This window comes from Eublepharis macularius, chromosome 10 (assembly GCF_028583425.1).
Source record: "Eublepharis macularius isolate TG4126 chromosome 10, MPM_Emac_v1.0, whole genome shotgun sequence".
Classification (NCBI taxonomy): domain Eukaryota; kingdom Metazoa; phylum Chordata; class Lepidosauria; order Squamata; family Eublepharidae; genus Eublepharis; species Eublepharis macularius.
The window spans coordinates 17,843,285-17,862,244 of record NC_072799.1 but is presented as its reverse complement, the minus strand read 5'-3'; the positions used below and the strand labels follow the sequence as shown (position 1 = coordinate 17,862,244).

General features: G+C 43.1%; 1 protein-coding gene across 4 annotated transcripts in view; it reads right to left on the bottom strand.

Moving 5' to 3' along the window:
- The window catches only part of ARHGAP24 (Rho GTPase activating protein 24), a 426,579-nt gene that overhangs the window by 156,350 nt on the left and 251,269 nt on the right, over positions 1–18,960 (bottom strand). The window contains exon 1 of one of the 4 annotated variants that reach the window (XM_054989839.1): positions 2,074–2,235. The exons of the other annotated variants lie outside the window; for them this stretch is intronic. The gene's annotated coding sequence lies outside the window, so the exon portion shown is untranslated. Of the gene's footprint in view, positions 1–2,073; positions 2,236–18,960 lie in introns of those variants that run through there. 4 annotated transcript variants of the gene reach the window in all.

Genomic DNA, 18,960 nt, shown 5'->3' with positions numbered 1-18,960 from the left:
TGCCCCCCTCTTCTTCTCCCACCTTGTGACTGCATACTGTTTGGGCAGCATTCTAGGCATTGGAATAGAGATGGGCACGAACCAGAAAAAAAACCTGAACCATGCGGTTCATGGTTCGTCAAATTTCATGAACCATGAACCACGAACTTTCATGAACCTGTCCTGTGATTCGCGAATCGGCTCGTTTGGTTTGTGAAAACGTCACATCCAGGTCAGAAAATCATCACTTCTGGGTCAGCAGAAGGTCACTTCAGGACCAGCAGAAGGTCACTTCCGGGTCAGCAGGTCTCCAGGAAGTCCATCCCCTGTTGCCTAGGAAACTGATTGATTGGCACCAGGCTGTCTGCAGTGATGAACCAAAAAACGAACCAAATGAACCAGCTTAAAGTTCGTGGAGGTTTGTCAGAAATGAGATCTGATGAACCGCTGGTTCGTGAACCAAAACCAGCCTAGTTCATGCTTAATTTTGGTTCATATTTTGGTTCGTGCCCATCTCTAATTGGGAATCTAGGAAAATGTAGGTCCCAAGGTATCTATTTGTCAGATGCCCTGAGGGCTACTTTTCCTAGGGCTTGGGGTGCCTTAGCTAGTGCCAAAACAATGTGCAAGGCACCAAGTGAGAGAAATAGTGGGTGGCAGGGACATAAAAAGTCTCTCTTTTCTCTCACTCAGCCAGGGGGACAAGAAGTAAGAGTGATCCTCTCAATGGGTCAGCTACTATTGCGGCCACTACTGTAGAAGCCATAGTTTCTATCATCACAGCAGGGTAGGTAACTGGTTTGGGGGAAGCAATGGGAGGTATGGAGTTAACAGGGGGTAGTGGAAGCAACTGGAGATAGTGATGGGGTGGGGTGGTTGGGAGCCATGGGGAGGGCCTAGAAAATTCAAAGGGAGTTTAGGATTCTTGTGGTGGGTATCTCCCCCCCCCCCGATAGTTCTGCACTGTTGTCTGTGATCTGCCAAGTTATTTCTGATCCAATCTTGGATTGCCCCTCTAGTTTTACACACTTGTTGGGATTATTCACCAATTTATGAAACCACCTTCGTCACTAATGCCATGATAAGCAAAGTTATAAAGAATTCCAAATATCGGGCGGGGGGGGGGGGACAAATCCAAACTAGTTGTGCAAATAGGATAAAGTACAAAATACACTTGTATGCAGGTACTTTGCATAATATTTTTTTCCAAGCACAAACTTTCTGTTGACAGAATTTAGGAGCTTTTTGTGGATATGGAGCTCTAATACATCATATTTGCTTAGACTGTACTTCATACAAATCACCAGCACTGTTAGTTAGGTAATTATACCATAATTTCAAAAAGAAGACCTTGAGTGTGCTATGCCTGACTTATGAACTGCAATAAATGCGAAATGCACATATATGACTAGAGTTTGGTCAGCTTATTTTCATACCAGCACATAAAACCCCTGCAAATAAGTTGCAAATGTTAAGAAACTTTTATGCTGTAAACATCATACAAAAATACATAAACTCAAGGAAAGGGCTTTCGGGGTTCACAAACACCCTAAATAGCAATATAATCCTGTGTTAAAGGTTACTCTTTACAGGACTTACTATGAATAAAGTCAAGCTGTAATTTTACTATGAATAAAGTCAAGCTTTACTATGAATAAAATCAAACTATAATTGTAAATACTGAACACAAGAGAGAGAGAGAGAGAGAGAGAGTGCTACAAGTTTCTCACCCAAATCTAGATCTTTGTTTGAAGTAGTGAGTAAGTAATAAATAAACACTGTAAGCAAAATGTTCTGAACCTGTAGTAAAATGCACAGGTCATTAATGAATGTAGTAGGGTTTGGATGAATAAACTCACAAATAGTTGTTTCAGATCACCATTAACTTCACTTTAAAAAAACACTATTGCTTTAAAAAAAATCATAATTAGACACAGACTCCTCATCTCACATTGCTTGGCATCATATTGGATGCATCAGAAAGAACTAGATGGAACTGTGAAGGCTACTGCCCCCCTCTCCCCCCTCCCCCCCCCCTTTCCCAGCTGCTGGAAACATGTTTGAAAGCAACCTAAAGCAAATCTGCACTCTCACCTTCCTCAAACACGCTCTCCAGGGGAACTGTAGACACACAGCCAGTTCTGCCAGCCAGGACGGCTGTTGTTCTGTGCTCCTTCTCTGCCCAGTCCGTCTTGCTTCTGCACTCCCACTATCTGTGTGCTGGCTGCCGTTTCTCCCATGACTCCATCGCCCAGGAATGGCAATAACTTCTCACACCGATGCTTCACCAGCTCACACACAGAGCTGCTGAACTCAGGTAGGGAAGGAAGTGCACAAGAGCAACACAAAGAGAAGGCTGGAGACCCCAAAGAGGGAAGGGACACACTAAACTCCAGAGGAAAGGTCTCCTTTTGGAAGCGCTGCTGAGCTTCATAAATCACAGCTTCAGACTAACCGGAGGTCAGGAAAGCAATGAATCAGAGACTCCAAAAGGGCTACTGACTCCCAGCTAGCCTGCCCTGCACACATAGGAGTTCTCTCTCCAGCCACAAAACAAAACACGAGAAAGGCATTTTTCAGACCACAGAATCTGTCATCACCCATAGGGCACCCTGGGTAGTTCCATTCAAGTCTGATTGAAGGGAGGGAAGAAAGAGAGTGTGGGACACTTTGGTTTGGTTTGCGAGAGGCAAACCAGCACACGATTTGCGAGCCACTGAAAGGCACGGGGCGCGCATCCTCACTCCAGCAAAACCATCCTGAAGTCTAACTATTGTTCTGAAAAAAAGTTAGACTCATTGGGCGTTTTGACTCAGTTCCTGCAAAAGAAGTTGATGGAAGGAAGTTGAAAAGAAGATTTTTTTTTTTTTTAAAAAAGAGAGATTTAATAGCTGATGGTTAGGAAAGGAATTTGTGGAATGAAACCCTGGAAGTCTTAATCAGATAGTGGCAGAAACTGTGTACTAAACTTACTCATGCTTCTATCTTAGGACCTGGATCTGATTAATTTCAGTGGGGGTTGGGCAGGAGATTAATAGGGCAGACTGTGTTCCAAGCCTAGGCACGCTTACTTGGGAGTAAATCCCATCAAACACAGCGGGGCTTCAAGTTAACGTAGGATTGTGCTGTCACAGTACGATGCGAGAGGAAAGCAAACACGATGCATACAGACAAACACACACAACAACACTGAATATTAAAGTACCAGAGCTCTGGGCATACTGTATGTATGTGTGTGCCACTTGCAAACAATTTTCGCGGATCGCATCAAGGGGTTTTCATAGCAAGTGAATAGCAGAGGCAGTTTACCACCTTGCTTTCCTCTTCCCAGTAACCTCCATCTTCCTTGGCAGTCTCCCATCCAAGAACTGACCACGGCTGCTCCTGCTTAGCTTCTGAGAGCTGAGAAGATCAGGCTATACCATGCCACTTTCCCATCCCCTGGGCATACTACCACTGCAGAAATGAACATGGCATTAAAAAAAAAACCCCTGACTCTGTGCAGTCAAGAAGCTTTACTTTTATATATCGTTTGCTCTTAGCTTAATGATCTCCCTGGAAAGACTCTCAGCGTCAGTGCCTCCTTTTCTCAGCTTCCCCTAGGATGCAAAATCAAGTCGCTTATTGTTTAGGAACTAAAAATAGGGGTGGGCTTTTTTAATCAGGCACTTGCCTAAGAGAGCCTTGGGCCAAGCAGCACGTGGCTAGGCAGCTAGTTAAAGTATCGGCAAGCAACAAGAGACTCTCAATGTGGTTCAGGCCCTCCAGTACTCAAAACCTTTTGCCTGCTCATGAAGCAGAGACATCCAAGAAAAAGAGTGGAGGCAGCACTAAAATCAGAGCAGGCAAAATGACAGACTGGTATCTAGGAAGGACAACATTACTTTCAACCAGGAGCATCTTCAGGGAAAGACAGGGGGAACTACTAAGAGGCCCTAAGTCCTTTGTACCAGGAGAAACAGACTCATAGTTAAAGGTCTGTTTCTCCTGGTACAAAGGACTTAGGGCCTCTTAGTAGTTCCCCCTGTCTTTCCCTCACTCGAGACTACCCAGATCTGTCTCAGTCCAGTAGTGGTGCTGAGTCGCTGACCATATGGAATAACCTTTCAGAAGGTATCAGCAGTGCTCCCCTCCCGGCAAATTTCAGAAAGCCCTGTAAAACAGTGCTGTTTAGGAGGCCACTTGTATGGTTGCCAGCTGTATGGTTTCCCCCTGAACAGTCCAGGTTTTTGTCTGACTATCCAAGGAAAACAACGTTGAATACTGGAAATCTGTGTGGTGCGCACCCCCACTCACCTGACCTGCTGCTCGCCCAGGGAGTGGCTGGCTCACTCGCCTTCCCACCCTGCTGTGTGGTGTGCTCCCGAGGAGCAGCCAGCAAGCCAGACTGCCCGGCCTCTTGCGCTCCAGTGATGATGTCTCAGAAGTGATGTCATCATGATGGGCCAGAAGTGCGTGCAGGCTTTGTGCATGTGTGAAAGTAAAAAAAGGGTAACAACGCCGTCACTGGACCTAACAACACCAGTTATAACATCTCAGATCTGTTCACCTGTTCATCTTCCAGTGTTATATATGCTATCAAGTGTCAGCAATGCCCTTCCGCTCTCTACATTGGATGAACAGGTTGGTTCCTACGCAAAAGAATAAATGGATATAGATCTGATATCAAAAATCAAAACATTCAAAGACCAGTGGGAGGGTATTTTAATCTTCCAGGACTGCTGACCTAAAAGTTGCAGGTCTCAATCAGAAGCTTCAAAGGGAAATTGAGACTTGAGACTTTGCTGAAATTGAGCTTATTGACAAGTTCAGAACAATGGACCCCCAGGGTTAAATAGGGACATACAATTTTAATTGCAATATAGATGCTAATTTTCTGCACTTTGCACCCCTGCTCTATTAAGCTATTTACACTACATATTATAGCTAGCTTCCTGACACACTAATTTGCAAACGCACTCACACTGTCTGCCTGGATTATAAAGACTCCTACTCTTTCCCATTGTATCTGATAAAGTGAGCTCTGACTCTTGAAAGCTAATTCTCTGGTCTCTAAGGTGCATTGGACCTGGATGTGATGTTTTCACGAACCAAATGAGCTGGTTCGCGAACCAGGGGGCAGGTTCATGAAAATTCGTGGTTCGTGAAATTTGACGAACCATTAACCACATGGTTCATTTTGAGGATTCTCTTCATTGCTTCTATATCTGGACAATAGGAAATTTAGTCAGTCTGGTTGGGTCAAGTCACTGAAATGATCACTCAGTTGTTACTGTACATTATTCTTATAGTTTAAAAATTGTAAAACGCTAAGGAGGAGGGAAAAACAAATTCCATCTATGTTCGTCATTTTCTGCCCACACACAACTTCAGTCCCAATCCCCAGCCTCTGATAAAATGGGAACAGGAGAAAACTGGCTAGACAATGGCTTCCATTGCTCTTGGAATTATTCTAAGTCTCTATTGTCTTTACCATAGAGATTAGGAGAAATTCCTACAGCATCACCCAGAAGTGACATCACATCCTCCCCAAACCCCTCCTTCCCTAGTCCCTGCCCTCAAAATCTCCTGGCATTTGCCAAAGCAAGGCTCCCTTCCCTGAGGCTGTGCAAGAATGTACATGTGTGAACTGTTATGTACATGTGTAAACAATTTGGCAACCATTAGCACATACACTGTCAGGATTCAGGTGGACATAGAAAGATGGACAGCAAACCAGTAAGAGTATGGGTTTTTAAATGGGATGCAACAAGGATGTGGGGTTTTAATGCGATGTATATGGTGGTGGCAACAATGACAAAAAAAAAGGGAATGAATTTCTGGCCATGTGCAAAGGTGGTGTTTCTATGTTGGACATGCTTGAGCTCTTTGGATGCAGGCTGAACATCCCATCATATGCTGAGCTCCGGCGATTGAAACAAGGTTACATTGGGTTGAGCATCAGGGATTGTATTTACAGATTATATTGCCATGAATTCTTAGGAATTATTTGTTGGGATTCCCTAGCCTTTCCACAGAACTATAATTCCAATGGTCAGGAGGCACAAGAGGTAAAAGCTTTTGAAACTGGTTTAAAATGTGCAGTGCAAAAGTCATAGTCATATAAGAGACATAGCTTTACCTTCTTTCCTCCTGTTCTCTCGTGTCATCCTGCCAGTAACTCATGGAGCCCAACTGGAAAGGGAGTGGCTTGTTTTTGGTGTCGTATACGTGCTCAGCTGAGTCACAAAGTTTTAATTAGTTTTAACACCTGTTAGCTCCACAAAGCCAACAAATCTGTGGCCATGAAAGCCAGATTCCTTTCCAGCCTGTGCACAAGAGGGACAGTTAATACTCAGCAAGGATTTGGCAGTGGAATGCCATGAAGCCAAAATAGTGAAGCACAAAACCAAAGTCAAACAAAAAGTAGCCCAAACCCCAAATAGTTTTGCAGCCCAGGCCTATATAAGTTCACTTGGAAGTAATTCCCACTGTGTTGGTTAAACCTCTTAGGTAAGTATACTACAGCCTGTGGTTTGGTTCAGATGTAGCACAAAACCCTGCTTTATTCTCAATAAGATTAGTTTGTGAAACTGGAATGCAGCTCACAGAACATGATTGCCAGGCTAACATTGACATCATTATATCACTTCTGGGTACAAGTCGGAAGTAACAATGGGTAGTTCTAGGAATTGCCAGAATCTCTATGGTTTCACCACAGAGTTTCCAGAGTACAGAAACAAATAGAAAAGGGCATTCAATATTAAGAATAATCAGGAAACTGCAAATAGATATGACAATGCCATTACAAATATCTATGAACTCAAATACGAAATCTTTTCCATAATCTAATGTGGAGCAAGACATGTTTAAAAACCTATAGAGACAAATGGTTTTAAACGTGCTTTGTTTTCCATTGGATTGTGAACACTGAATGCAATTCTAGTCCCATCTCAAAAAAACAAAAAGGTTTTGTAGAACAGGAAAAGGTACAGAAGAGAGCAATTAAAGCAATCAGTGGAATGAAACATTTTCCTTATGAAGAAAGGCTTAAGAATTTAATGGGGCTTTTTTTAGATTAGGGAAACAAGTTGACTGGGGATACAAGATAAACATTTATAAAAGAATGTACAATGTACAAAGAGCGAAGAGACAGTATTTCTCTTTTTTTCTTTCCAGACCCTCTTCCCCTCCTCTCTTTCCAAACAGTAGGACCTCGAGTCATTGAATAAAAGCAATTTGCAGTAAGTTAATCAGACAAAACATAGGGAAATACTTCTTCATGCAATGCTTGATTAACAAACAGAGTTCATTGTCCCAAAATAGCATGAAGGATTTGCAAGCACAGGCACTTTTCCAAAAAATTTAGATGGATTAATGAAGAATGGGTCCATTACTCATAGGTTGACAATGAGCCTCCACCTTCAGAGGCAGTATATCTCCAAAGACCAGATGATGGGGAAGAATACAAGAAATGCCTTCATGGACTAGTCAAGGTCCATCTATGGGCCAGCATTCTTTTTCAATAACAGCCAGCCAGCTATCCTTGCAATTTCATAACTCGCACATGAGTTGTCACAATTATATCCCATCCTTCCTACAAAGGGCTCAGGAAAAGGTTATGTAGGTGTTGCCCCATTTTATTCTGACCACAATTTTGTTTGGTAGGCTAGACAAAGAGAAGGTGTAACTGGCCTAGGGATGCCCAGCAAGCTTAATTAAGCTGAGTGCCTTTGCTGATATTTGTCTTCAGTAATATCAGGTAGTTTCAGAACTCCAACAAAAGTTACCAAAATGCTAAATTGTTTTGCATGTCATCTGTCATCTGCTGTCGAAAAACCAACTTCCAGTTACTGAAATATCAAAGTCAAACATTGAAATATATTGTTGGGTACTATATACTGATGTCAAAACACTAAACATTCAAGAATCGTCAATATTCAGCGTTTGTATGGTACAACCTTCAGTAGAATGATGTGGGAGGATTTGTTTTCACTTCAAATGTAAACTAGGTTCATCAACTTGAAAAAATGAAATTCTACCCTCAAGTCATAGTTGACTTATGGCAACCCTGGGGGCAGGGTGGGGGGAAGGTTCATGGCAAGAGACTAATAAAAGTGGTTTGCCATTGGCTGTCTCTGTGACCATCAACTTAGAGTGTCTCCACACAATACTTTTGATACGTGTTCTTCACATGTCGGGAGATGCAATGTTAGCAGGAAGCATAGTTTAGAAAGACAGAGCTGGCAGAGATCGCTCCAGAGGGGACTGATTCTCTCACAGCCCTCCACTGCCTCTGGCATCTCCCCTTCTGGATTCTCTCACAGCCCTCTGCCACCTCTGGTATACCAGACTATCTCCCCTTCTGGAGCTTTTACCTGCCCCCCTTGCTGCTTAAAACTTTGAATTAACTGAGCCTCAGCAGGGCAAAGGCTCCAGAAGGGGAGATGCCAGAGGCAGTGGAGGGCTGTGAGAGAATCAGTCCCCTCTGGAGCAATCTCTGCCAGCTCTTTCTCTCAAAACTATGCTTCCCGACACTTGACGGACATGCACCCTAGCATCTCGTGTTGATTGATTCTTACTTACAGCACAAGCAGAGTCGCATCTTTCTAAGCCCACCAACTTCAACGGAAGGGTGTAACTCAACAAGATTGCATAGCAGATGGCCTTAAATAAAACATCTGAATATTGAGTGTGAGTAGTCGAAAGACTTCATGAAATGTAGGGCAGATGGTTTTTAAAACAGTTTCAGTTTTCGTCTGGCAACACAGCAAGAGAAGAAATACTATTTCTAATAACCATTTTGTTTGCTTTTGCCTTAGAGAAAGCCAAGCAATGCAGGGAGTCATTATTTATTCATTTAGGTTGCTTAAAAAAGAGAGTTTTCTACACTCTATCTACTTTCTGGGGTGTTTGGGTTTGTTCGTTTTCAGAGGGTTTTTCTGCGGTTGTTGCCTCTCCTTGGCACTGGGGCCGAACATCTCCTGCTTGGCAAGCCCGGTGTTCAGTGACGGAACACAATGAAAAGCAGTATGTTCTAATCTACACTTAAGGATGTCTGGGAGATAGTTTACAGTCCTGCTGCTGGTTCTCTCAACAGAGACGGGGTATTAACAGCATGCCAGTTTCTTTCTGCTTAATTTATTAACGCTGCAGCCGAGCCCCTATTTGGCTTCATGCAGCCATCTGTTATTGCTGCCCCGTGTGAGAGGACCACTAGTTGCTACTAATGAGAGAGCACTTGAAAAGACATTCTGAGTGCCAGCTGCATCTTCTGTTTCTTCCCCGACGTCTCCATCTTCATTCTTTTGAAGTCAGCTGGACCGATTCCCCAGAAAGAGGCAACAGTCCCTTAGTTAAATATGTTGGGTCCCCTGTTATTATTTTACTAACATTAGAGATTCTTTGACTTTCACGAAGTGCACTCTCAACATTTTTACTTACTTGGCTTTCAAACCATCATTTTGTTTAGAACTGACCACCCCATATAATCATACTGAACAATTTTAAATCAGAATCATTTCAACTATTTTTGCATCTGTGCAGTGGGTGGTATTTAGTAGTTACTGGCCAGATAGCCGCTGTTGAGGCATGGTGATAATTGATTGACTTAGTTGAATTATAAGTAGAAAAGAGCAAGAGTCTAGTAGCACCTATAAGACTAACAAAATTTGTGGCAGGGTATGAGCTTTCGTGAGCCACAGCCCACTTCTTCAGGTATCTGAAGAAGTGAGCTGTGACTCTTGCTACTGGACTTTTGCTCTCTTCTACTGCTAGGGACAGACTAACATGGCTACTCATCTTAGTTGAATTATGTATGTCCTAGGACCATCATGGGAAGATCACATATCAGTTAACTGTTATATTTCAAGCATGAAGAAAGAAAGAAAGAAAGAAAGAAAGAAAGAAAGAAAGAAAGAAAGAAAGAAAGAAAGAAAGAAAGAAAGAAAGAAAGAAAGAAAGAAAGAAAGAAAGAAAGAAAGAAAGAAAGAAAGAAAGAAAGGGGCTCTGCTTCACAAAGTATGCAATCTAAATTGAGAAAGGCAAAAGAAAGGGAAGGAAAGGAGGCGCAGTTGTGGCAGTGATAACGAAGATATGCAAATGCAAAATACAACACACACTCATCGTTTGTTTCACTTGTGATGAAAGGGGTGACCTTCACCTTGTGATAAGTACGTTACCAGCTACTTGTACTGAACTTCTGTACACCAGTTTTGTTTCTGTGTAGCTACTTCTGCTAGATTATCATGAATACAGGAACTGCTATGAATATTCAGCAGTTGGCCTATGATGGCTACATGTGGAGTTAAACAGCAAAAGAACAGTGGAAATGTAAAACAATCTTCACTTAGTTAAAAAAAAGTCTTCCTAGCAGGGGTAAGAGGATTTCATTCATTTTTTTTTCTGTTATTGTTCTGTAATTTCGTTCTGCCTGACTTTCACTCCTCTTAAATTCTGGTTTAACTAGAAAAATATCTATAATTAATTCCAGAATTACAGTATGCAGTTTGCTGCAGCTTTCTGTTTCACAGGTTAGGCAGAGAGTATGTGGGACTGGCCCATGGTTTCCCAATAAGCTTCATGATGACGCCGAGTGCCTTTGTTGATATTTATCCCCAATAATATTAGGGGTAGTGTCAGACCTCCCAGTCCCCATTACTAAATGCACACTGATGCACTGATAAAACATTGCAAGAAAAAAGAAACAATCTTGATGTGAACGTCAATATGATTGCATGGTGGCTTTTTTTGTGAGGTGTTTTACTATTATCTTCCTGCACGTCAGTAAAAGGAAATATTGCAAATTTCCTAATGTATCAGTTTTACTTGGAAACAAAACCAGATAATTCAGAACTTCAAACCCAAACAGAAATTTGGAGGAGAATAACATTGGGAATATAGCTAGAAATTTGGAGCAGCGTGATTCTGGAAGCATTCCCGTGCATTAATTAATTCCTGGGGGTCAGTTCAAAGGTTTAATGTACCATCAGGTTTTGCCCAGAAGATTGCTTTGTTATGCAACAAAAGGGCAGCTATTATTTGTTGCAAAGGATCCAGACATTTTTGTTTCTAGGGCAGTCCCACTGTTGTATCAAAAATGCATTTTCTCAGTACTTGAATTGCAATGTTCTATTGTCATTTGCCCAAATGCTTCCATATTTGTTATAAATATAGAATCATAGAGTTGGAAGGAACATCTAGGGTCCAACCCCCTACACAATGCAGGAAATTCACAACTACCTCCCCTCCCCACACCCCCAATGACCCCTGCTCCATGCCCAGAAGATGGCAAAACACCATCAGGATCCTTAGCCAAACTGGCCAAGGGGAAATTACTACCTGACCTCAAAGTGGTGATTGGCCTTACCCTGGACATGTAAGAAGGGGCCATGAGAACAAATGTATGAAGTTAGTTTATAGTGAGTTAGACTATTGGTCAATCTAACCTCTAATTCTCTACTTCAGATAGGAGTCTCCAAGGTCTCAGGTAGGGGTCTTTTCTAGCAGTGCCCTCCACGATCCTTTTTAACTGGATTTGCTCATTGTAGTTCCTTCCCCCAAATATTCCTCCCTGGCCACTAAAATCTCTGCATTCTGTCACTTTCATAAGTGCTATTAATGAGGTCTAGAACTGGACTTTCTATGTGTTGGTCACATGACTCTTCTTAGACAAGATCACAGCTTTGTTCCGACAACAAGTCAAGATTTGTTTTGAAAGGAGTTTCCCAGTTTCTGAATCTGATTTGTTTTTCAGAAGTAGAGAAAACTAGATCCACAGTTAAGTGCAAACAATGTGCATTCTGTTTAGAAGCTGATGTCTCTGCAGCAGGATATTTCTCCCTACCCTGACATAAACATGCTAGATTCATCATCGTGGGGAGGGGCTGTTGCTCAGGGGAAGAGCCTCTGCTTTGCATGCAGAGACATCATTTTAAATGACCAGGCAGTAGGTGATGTGAAAGCCTTCTGCCAGAGACCCTGGAGAACCACCGCCAGTCTGAATAAACCAATGGACCAATGGTCTGATTTAGGATAAGGCAGTTTCATACCTGTTCATGTGCATATTCATCCGTGTGGGTGGTGTCACAAAGAAATAAGTGAACATGAACCTTTTTTTACAGAGAATGTCACATGCTAGTTTCTCACAGTACGTCCAAGCAAATTATACAACAGTACTGCCATTAAACACACAGACACACACAGACGCATGCAAAGACTGAAAGCCCGTGAAGTCTCTCTATATTGTTGTGAATTTCTGAGCTCCCAAGCCTGTCCCAAGCTTTCTTCATACTCCGGTGGAGTGTCAAGTTTAAAACAGCAATGGATGGAATTGTTTTTACATGTGTCAGCAGCCTGACATCTCAATTTACAAGATTTGCTAGCGCGAGGCTGTTGCACGCTAGCAGTGCAATAGCAAAAGAAAGGAGAGTGAGCATGTGATTGTAGCAAGCCAGCAAAACGTTTCTTGATGGGTGCTCTTGGTGACCAACGTCAGCCTCCTTGTTGTAAGAAATTAGCAGAGATTATTGCAGAATTTGCGCATTGGAAGTAATGAGAATTGACACAGACTCCAGTGTAGATCTGAAAAAATACTTTACTAAGAGGATAAAAATAGGGTTACTTTGGAAGAAAATAATAAATGCTGATAGACTGCATCTTGCTAGTAGAGACTGGTAGAGAGTTGTAGACAAAGAGCAACAAAACTTCTGTATATAGCATCTCTTAATTGCCCCCCCCCTAAACAAGTTGCCCAATAGGAAATCCTAATTCTACTTTATGATTCATAGAGACTCCCCTTTCTACAGTGGGACTCTTATTCCAAGCCCTAATGGTTACATGCACAGTAAGTTTACTAATTAAGTAAGTAACACAAATAGCTTAACTCTTTCGTGACTGAAACGGAAACACTTGCTAATCCCTGACACTTGTACGCCAAAGCCAAGACCATCACAAGTCCCAGCACTGCCTCTACTAGGTTAGGTAAACTCTCTACCTGAGACATCTTACAGGAGGACACTCAAGTATAGGAAGACACAATGTTAGCTGGGAAGCGTAGTTTTAAAAAACAGAGCCGAAGGCTGTCTTAATTTCATCTCTCTATACGAGGATAATTTAAAAAGACAGAGCCCACAGAGATCGCTCCTCAGAGGGTTCGTTAATTTCCTCTCTGCCTCCCAGAAGGGGAGGTGAAATTGACAGGGCCTTTGGGGAGGCAAAGATGAAATTAACAATTCCTCTGAGGAGCGATTTCCGCCAGCTCTGTCTTTTTACATTACGCTTCCCAGCTAACACTGCCTCTCTCACTACACTTGAGCATCCTTGTGTAAGATGTCTCGTATAGAGAGACAAACCAATCAGCTCTAGAACAAGAGGAAGGAGGTGGATTTGCACTATAAAGCACTTACTAGAACTTGCATTGTTCCCTGAAGGACCTACCCATGCTTTCTTTAAAGGTTTCTCTAATCAGTTTAAGACATTCTTCTTTCTGATAACAAGGGAGATACAGATATGAGCCAGGTGCTAACAATAACAACTTTTCTATAGCAGTTTTTCTTAAAGGCTCTAAACACAGCACTGAATATTTTTGCAGTGGTTAAGTGGCTGAGCTGCAAATCAGCACACTGCTGTTTCGAATCCTACCACTGATATGAGCTCAGCAGGTGGCCTTGGGTGAGCCACTCTTCTCAGAGCCAAGCTACAAGTGACGCCTGACACAGGTTGGACACTTCCCTGGTTGGGAAATGTAGGCATCCTGGTCTTGCAGCTGTAATGGAGAGCCAAGCAGTAAAACCAGGATGCCTACATTTCCCATCAAAACTTGAGGGAAGCTGACAAGTGTCCAACCTGTGTCAGGCGTCACTTGTAGCTTGGCTCTTAGTCCTGGCTCTCAGCTTTGTTGTAGGGATAATAACAACTCTGTTCACTGCTCTGAGTGGGGCACTGATCTACCTAGAAGATCAGTATAAAAATATAGTTGTTGTTGTTGTCAATCAGAACTTCTCTGACTATAGATCAAGATGGGTAGCCGTGTTAGTCTGTCTGTAGCAGCAGAAAAGAGCAAGAGTCCAGTAGCACCTATAAGACTGACAAAATTTGTGGTAGGGTATGAGCTTTCGTGAGTCACAGATACCAGCTGTGACTCATGAGAGGTCATACTCTACCACAAATTTTGCGAATCTTATAAGTGCTACTGGACTCTTGCTCTTTGCTACTTCTCTGACTATACCAGCTGAGAGCCAAAAGAGATGTGAAGCTGGGTAGTAAAGGGTTAGCTCTTCTACGTTTTTTAAAAAGATTAATAGCTGCTGCATAGGCCTCTGCTTTGGATCTGGAGGACCACAGCTTGTAGGGAGGAGGGAGAGGAGTTTAACTCTTTGACCTCTGGATGGTTATGCCACCTGAAATAAATCTCCCTTCTCTTCATTAGTCTTCAGAAGGATAAAAGAGAGCGTGCCTATATTTTTCCTTACAGCATCCCAGGAGCGGTAATAGTACTCTCAATGAAACCCTGCAAAGGTAGAAAGGATAAATCCCTTTCTCTGCCTTCATTACAGCCCCAGTCTGAACTGGAGTCTTCTTGCCTAGCAGCAATCTCTCTTTAAGCAATGCTGGTAAGAGCCAATCACCTTTAACTGAAGCTTCTTGAATTGCTACCTGAAATATTACATGTTAAAAAGCACATGTTCTTCCCACTGAACTGCGCCCTGTCAGTGATTTGTAGCGCTGCAAGCTCTGATCCACAAACTCGAGCTTTCCTTGATTATTGGTTGGGAGCCCAGTTTTAATTGCTAAGGCCCAATTGCATTTAGTCAGAGTTAACAGCAGGCACAAAAGTTATTTTGATTCTGCAATGCTGTTATGATGATAAGACAGTCTTCTAGCAGTCAGTGGAAACACCTGTTTATTAAATGGCAAATTGACTCAGCAATACATTTCTACATATGTTTCGGTAATTTGTTTCAGTTTTGTTATTTGAAAAGCAATGAACAAAAATGTTGGTTTCGGTGGAGAACCCTAATTGTCAATAGAACTGATTGGGTTCCCAGTCTAATATTCCACAGGTTTCTGAAGAACAAACAGAACTTCTATCTAGTATCATCATGTTTATCTACTGGGGAGAATTTTGTGTATATAGTGCAGATGTCTGTACACATACATGTACAGAGCAGCTCTCAGTAATGAAGTAATTAGCATACAAACAAAATTAAAAGTATACACACTGACATATGACTTTTAGCTTTAAAATACGGTAAGCAAATATGATTCTGTGAGATAGAGGGGAGTAAATTATAAATACTGTTAAAATATGAAAGTGTAGTACTCCATATTTGATTATGATGAGGCAGGGACAGCATAGTTTTCCAGAACTTTGAAATTATAGGTGCATCATAATTACAAAAGCAAAGGGCATATCATCCAGCAACTTAGCTGAAAGAAGTCTGGGTCTAGCAAGTATCTGGATGGGAGATGGGAGATCATCTAGGAATCCATCTTGAATTCTGCAGAAGAAAGACAGAATATACATATACTCCTATGTGCCAGTTACACACACTCCTGAGACAGCCTTCTCCGGGTGGTCCTCTCACCAAGGTTGCCCATCTGGCAATAGTTAGGTCACAGGCTTTCTCTGTGGTAGGTCTATTCCTCTGGAACAGCCTATCAGAATGAGTGCAGAAGGCACCTTCACTTCCTCATTCAGGAAGGCTTGCCAGAGGGTTTTATTCCAGAGGGCATTTGATGGAGGGTTAACTGTGTGGGCAGATTTGGCTGCATTTTTAAGGGTCTGTATTCGCTGTTAAGTGTGCATTTTCATTGTGTCCTGGTCTTAATTTGTTGCCAGTGCTTATAACGTTTTTGTGTAAAGCAAGCTTTTGCTGTTTTCTTGGCCGCCTGGAATCTTAGGAGATAAGGTATAAGTATTGTAAATAAATAAAGTAAACGTAATACAGAAAAATAAACTCAAAATGAGAATATTTCCACATTTTATTGATTGATAAGGATGTATTGTCATTGTTATGGTCTCTGACTGCAAATTCATTCATTCATTCATTCATTCACATAATACGATAGGTGGGAGAATCAGGGCTCATTTCGAGGGGGAACGTGCAGGAATGCAGTTCTGGCAGTTCCCCAAAGAGATCACGTCAGGTGGCCCCGCCCACCTGACTCTCAGCCATTTTGGGCCCATTTCAGCCAGGATTGGGGCCAAAATGGCATGGATTGGGCCTCTGACGGGTGGTGGATCACTCTCCCACTCAGCAGCAGCCTGATCCTGACCATTTTGGGCCCAATTTCAGCCCTGAATGGCCAGGATTGGGTCCAAAACAGCCAGGATAGGTGATGTCAGTGTGGCATATGCAAATCAGTTATGCTAATGACACACTTCCGGTGATAACAAGGGGTGTGGCATATACTGATGAGTTGTGCTAATGAGCAGGGCTTTTTTCCTGGGAAAAGAGGTGGTGGAACTCAGTGGGTTGTCCTCAGAGAAAACTGTCACATGGCTGGTGGCCCCACCCCAGATCTCCAGAGAGAAGGGAGTTTAGATTGCCCTCGGCAGCACAGAGGGAAATCTAAACTCCTCTCTGTCTGAAGATCAGGGGGCAGGGCCACCAGCCATGTTACCATTTTCAAGAGGTTCCGGAATTCCGTTCCACCATGTTCCAGCTGAAAAAAAGCCCTGCCTAATGAGTTATGCTAATGAGTTCCTCCAGCTCTTTTTCTACGAAATGACCCTTGGGGAGAATGATTCTTTCCAGGACCAGGAATGAGGACACAGTGATATGATTTACTTCTTAATGGAAATGTACACATATTAACTTGCAGCCTAATGTTCAGAATCCAGATACATATGCATCAATGAATGCCTGGAGCCTGAAGACTATTGGCATTTCTAGATGAATTCTGTGAATGTCCAGAAACTCAGAGAGAGAGATGTGAATGTTGAAAGCCACTTACATATAATTGCCAGCATTAATTTCTGTCTATCTGTATTTATTTTGTGAGGTGCACAACATTCATCTCAAATTGTCCATGTTCACTTGTGAATGTGGACATTCACCAGTTGTTGAATGAGAGCCAGTTTGGTGTAGTGGTTAACAGCAATAGGATTCTAATCTGGAGAGCTGGGTTTGATTCCCCACTCCTCCACTTGATGCCAGCCAGGTGACCTTGGGCTAGTCACAGCTCTCCAGAGCTCTCTCAGCCCCACCCACCTCTCAGGGTGTTTGTTGTTGTGGGGATAATAAGGACATACTTTGTAAACTGTTCTGAGTGGGCATTAAGTTGTCCTGAAGGGCAGTATATAAATCAAATGTTGTTGTTGTTGTTGTTGTTGATTTGGGCATTTGCAGTACCAAACATAGACAACATGCATTGGATAAAAACAAACCTTTAACAAATTATCGGAAGATCTTCCCTTAACTCAGAGCAGCAGGCAACTGATACTGTCCTTGCTTTGTGTTGAAAGAATGAATAGAGCATGTACTTTGTGGTACTCGTGGCATTCCATCTTTGTTGATCTTTGACAGATAAATGAAGATGGTTGCTCAGTCCTCTCCTGAGATGGCCTCAAGCTTTGCCTTGCTGTCAGAGGACTCAGACAAAAGCTTTGGTTCATAAAAGCTGCACCCACTTTCAATCAATAAAGCATTTGTGCAGAGGTCCTTCAAGGCTGAAGCCTGGTGACCCTTGTTCTAAGTCTAACAAAGCATGCTTTGCGTGGACGCAGGCAATATGAAGGGGTTGGGATGCAGGGGCTGGTGGCGAATCATTGGCTTTGGCATTTACATTCCTTGAAGTGGGGCACTATTATATAAACCTAAGTACGCACCTTTCAAATGCCACTTCTTTGCTGCATCGTTCCATATACTGAGCAATGTATTTAAAGGTGGGAAGATGCACAAAGGCAATTCTCAGGCTCCTTGCCGTTTAAAAGGAGGAATAACACTAGCGAACAGCCTAAGCCTGAGAATCTTTCCTCGTGATTCATTGATGTGGGTTAAACAGTCCTTTTTAGAGTGGGCACATGATGAAACCAGGCCTGGCATTGTGGCATCTAGAGGCACGATTCTCACGTGGGGTGTGAGAGGCCCTCGGCTTAATTCCCATGCAAGCCCACATTCTGGATGGAGAGAGGATGCAAAATCCTTGACCCCAGAATGGCTTGTCTATGAAAGGAATGTTTTTTCCTGTCTCTCTCAATATCCATGTCCTGCGTTTGTCCCGGGTGGCACGCCAAGGACTAGCACCTGTTCTGCTTAAATATGATTATTTGAAACGACCTTTTCTTCTATGTTATTTAATAGGATGGCAGGAATTTTGAATTCAAATGGGGCTTTGCAATGATATATTGTTGTGATGGACAGGTTAAGGTCCGCCTATCCCAACAACTGACCAATGACAGCTGGGGCTGGTGGGAGTTGGAACAGTTGATGAGGAGAAGGATTTTAGCCTGCTGAGGGAGCAGCAGGGAGAGCTGGCTGCTGATACCTGTTATATTATACTGGAACCACCACAATGAGAGCATGGGGTTATAAACTCACATATTAAGAGCAATGTATCCCTGTATATTGTCGATATATTGTCGAATGTATTCCTGTGTTTGTATCACTCACTCCTATGTTGTACATCTTGTCAGGGGCGGTGCCAGGGTTCATCACCCGCAGCTCCCCCTACGTGCCACGTGCCCCCAGACTGTGTGATGACATCACTGCGTGAGGATGTCATCACGCAGCAAGCCAGCCCCATTGGCTAGCGGGTGGCTGAGACAGCATGTGGAGGCTGCCCGCGCTCCCAGTCGGGTGTGGTGGGTGGCTGGGCAGGTTGTGCACTCCACCCCGGACACCTGCTTTACCTAGCCTGCGGCTACTGCACCCAGCCGGGGCGTGTGTTGGTGGCAGTGGCGGTGGTGGTGGCAGCAGCACGGGGCTGGCCCGCTGCAGCAGCCGCGGGCCAGGCACGCCAGCTCCATGGTGTGTGCCTCTGCCCCTGGCACCCCCT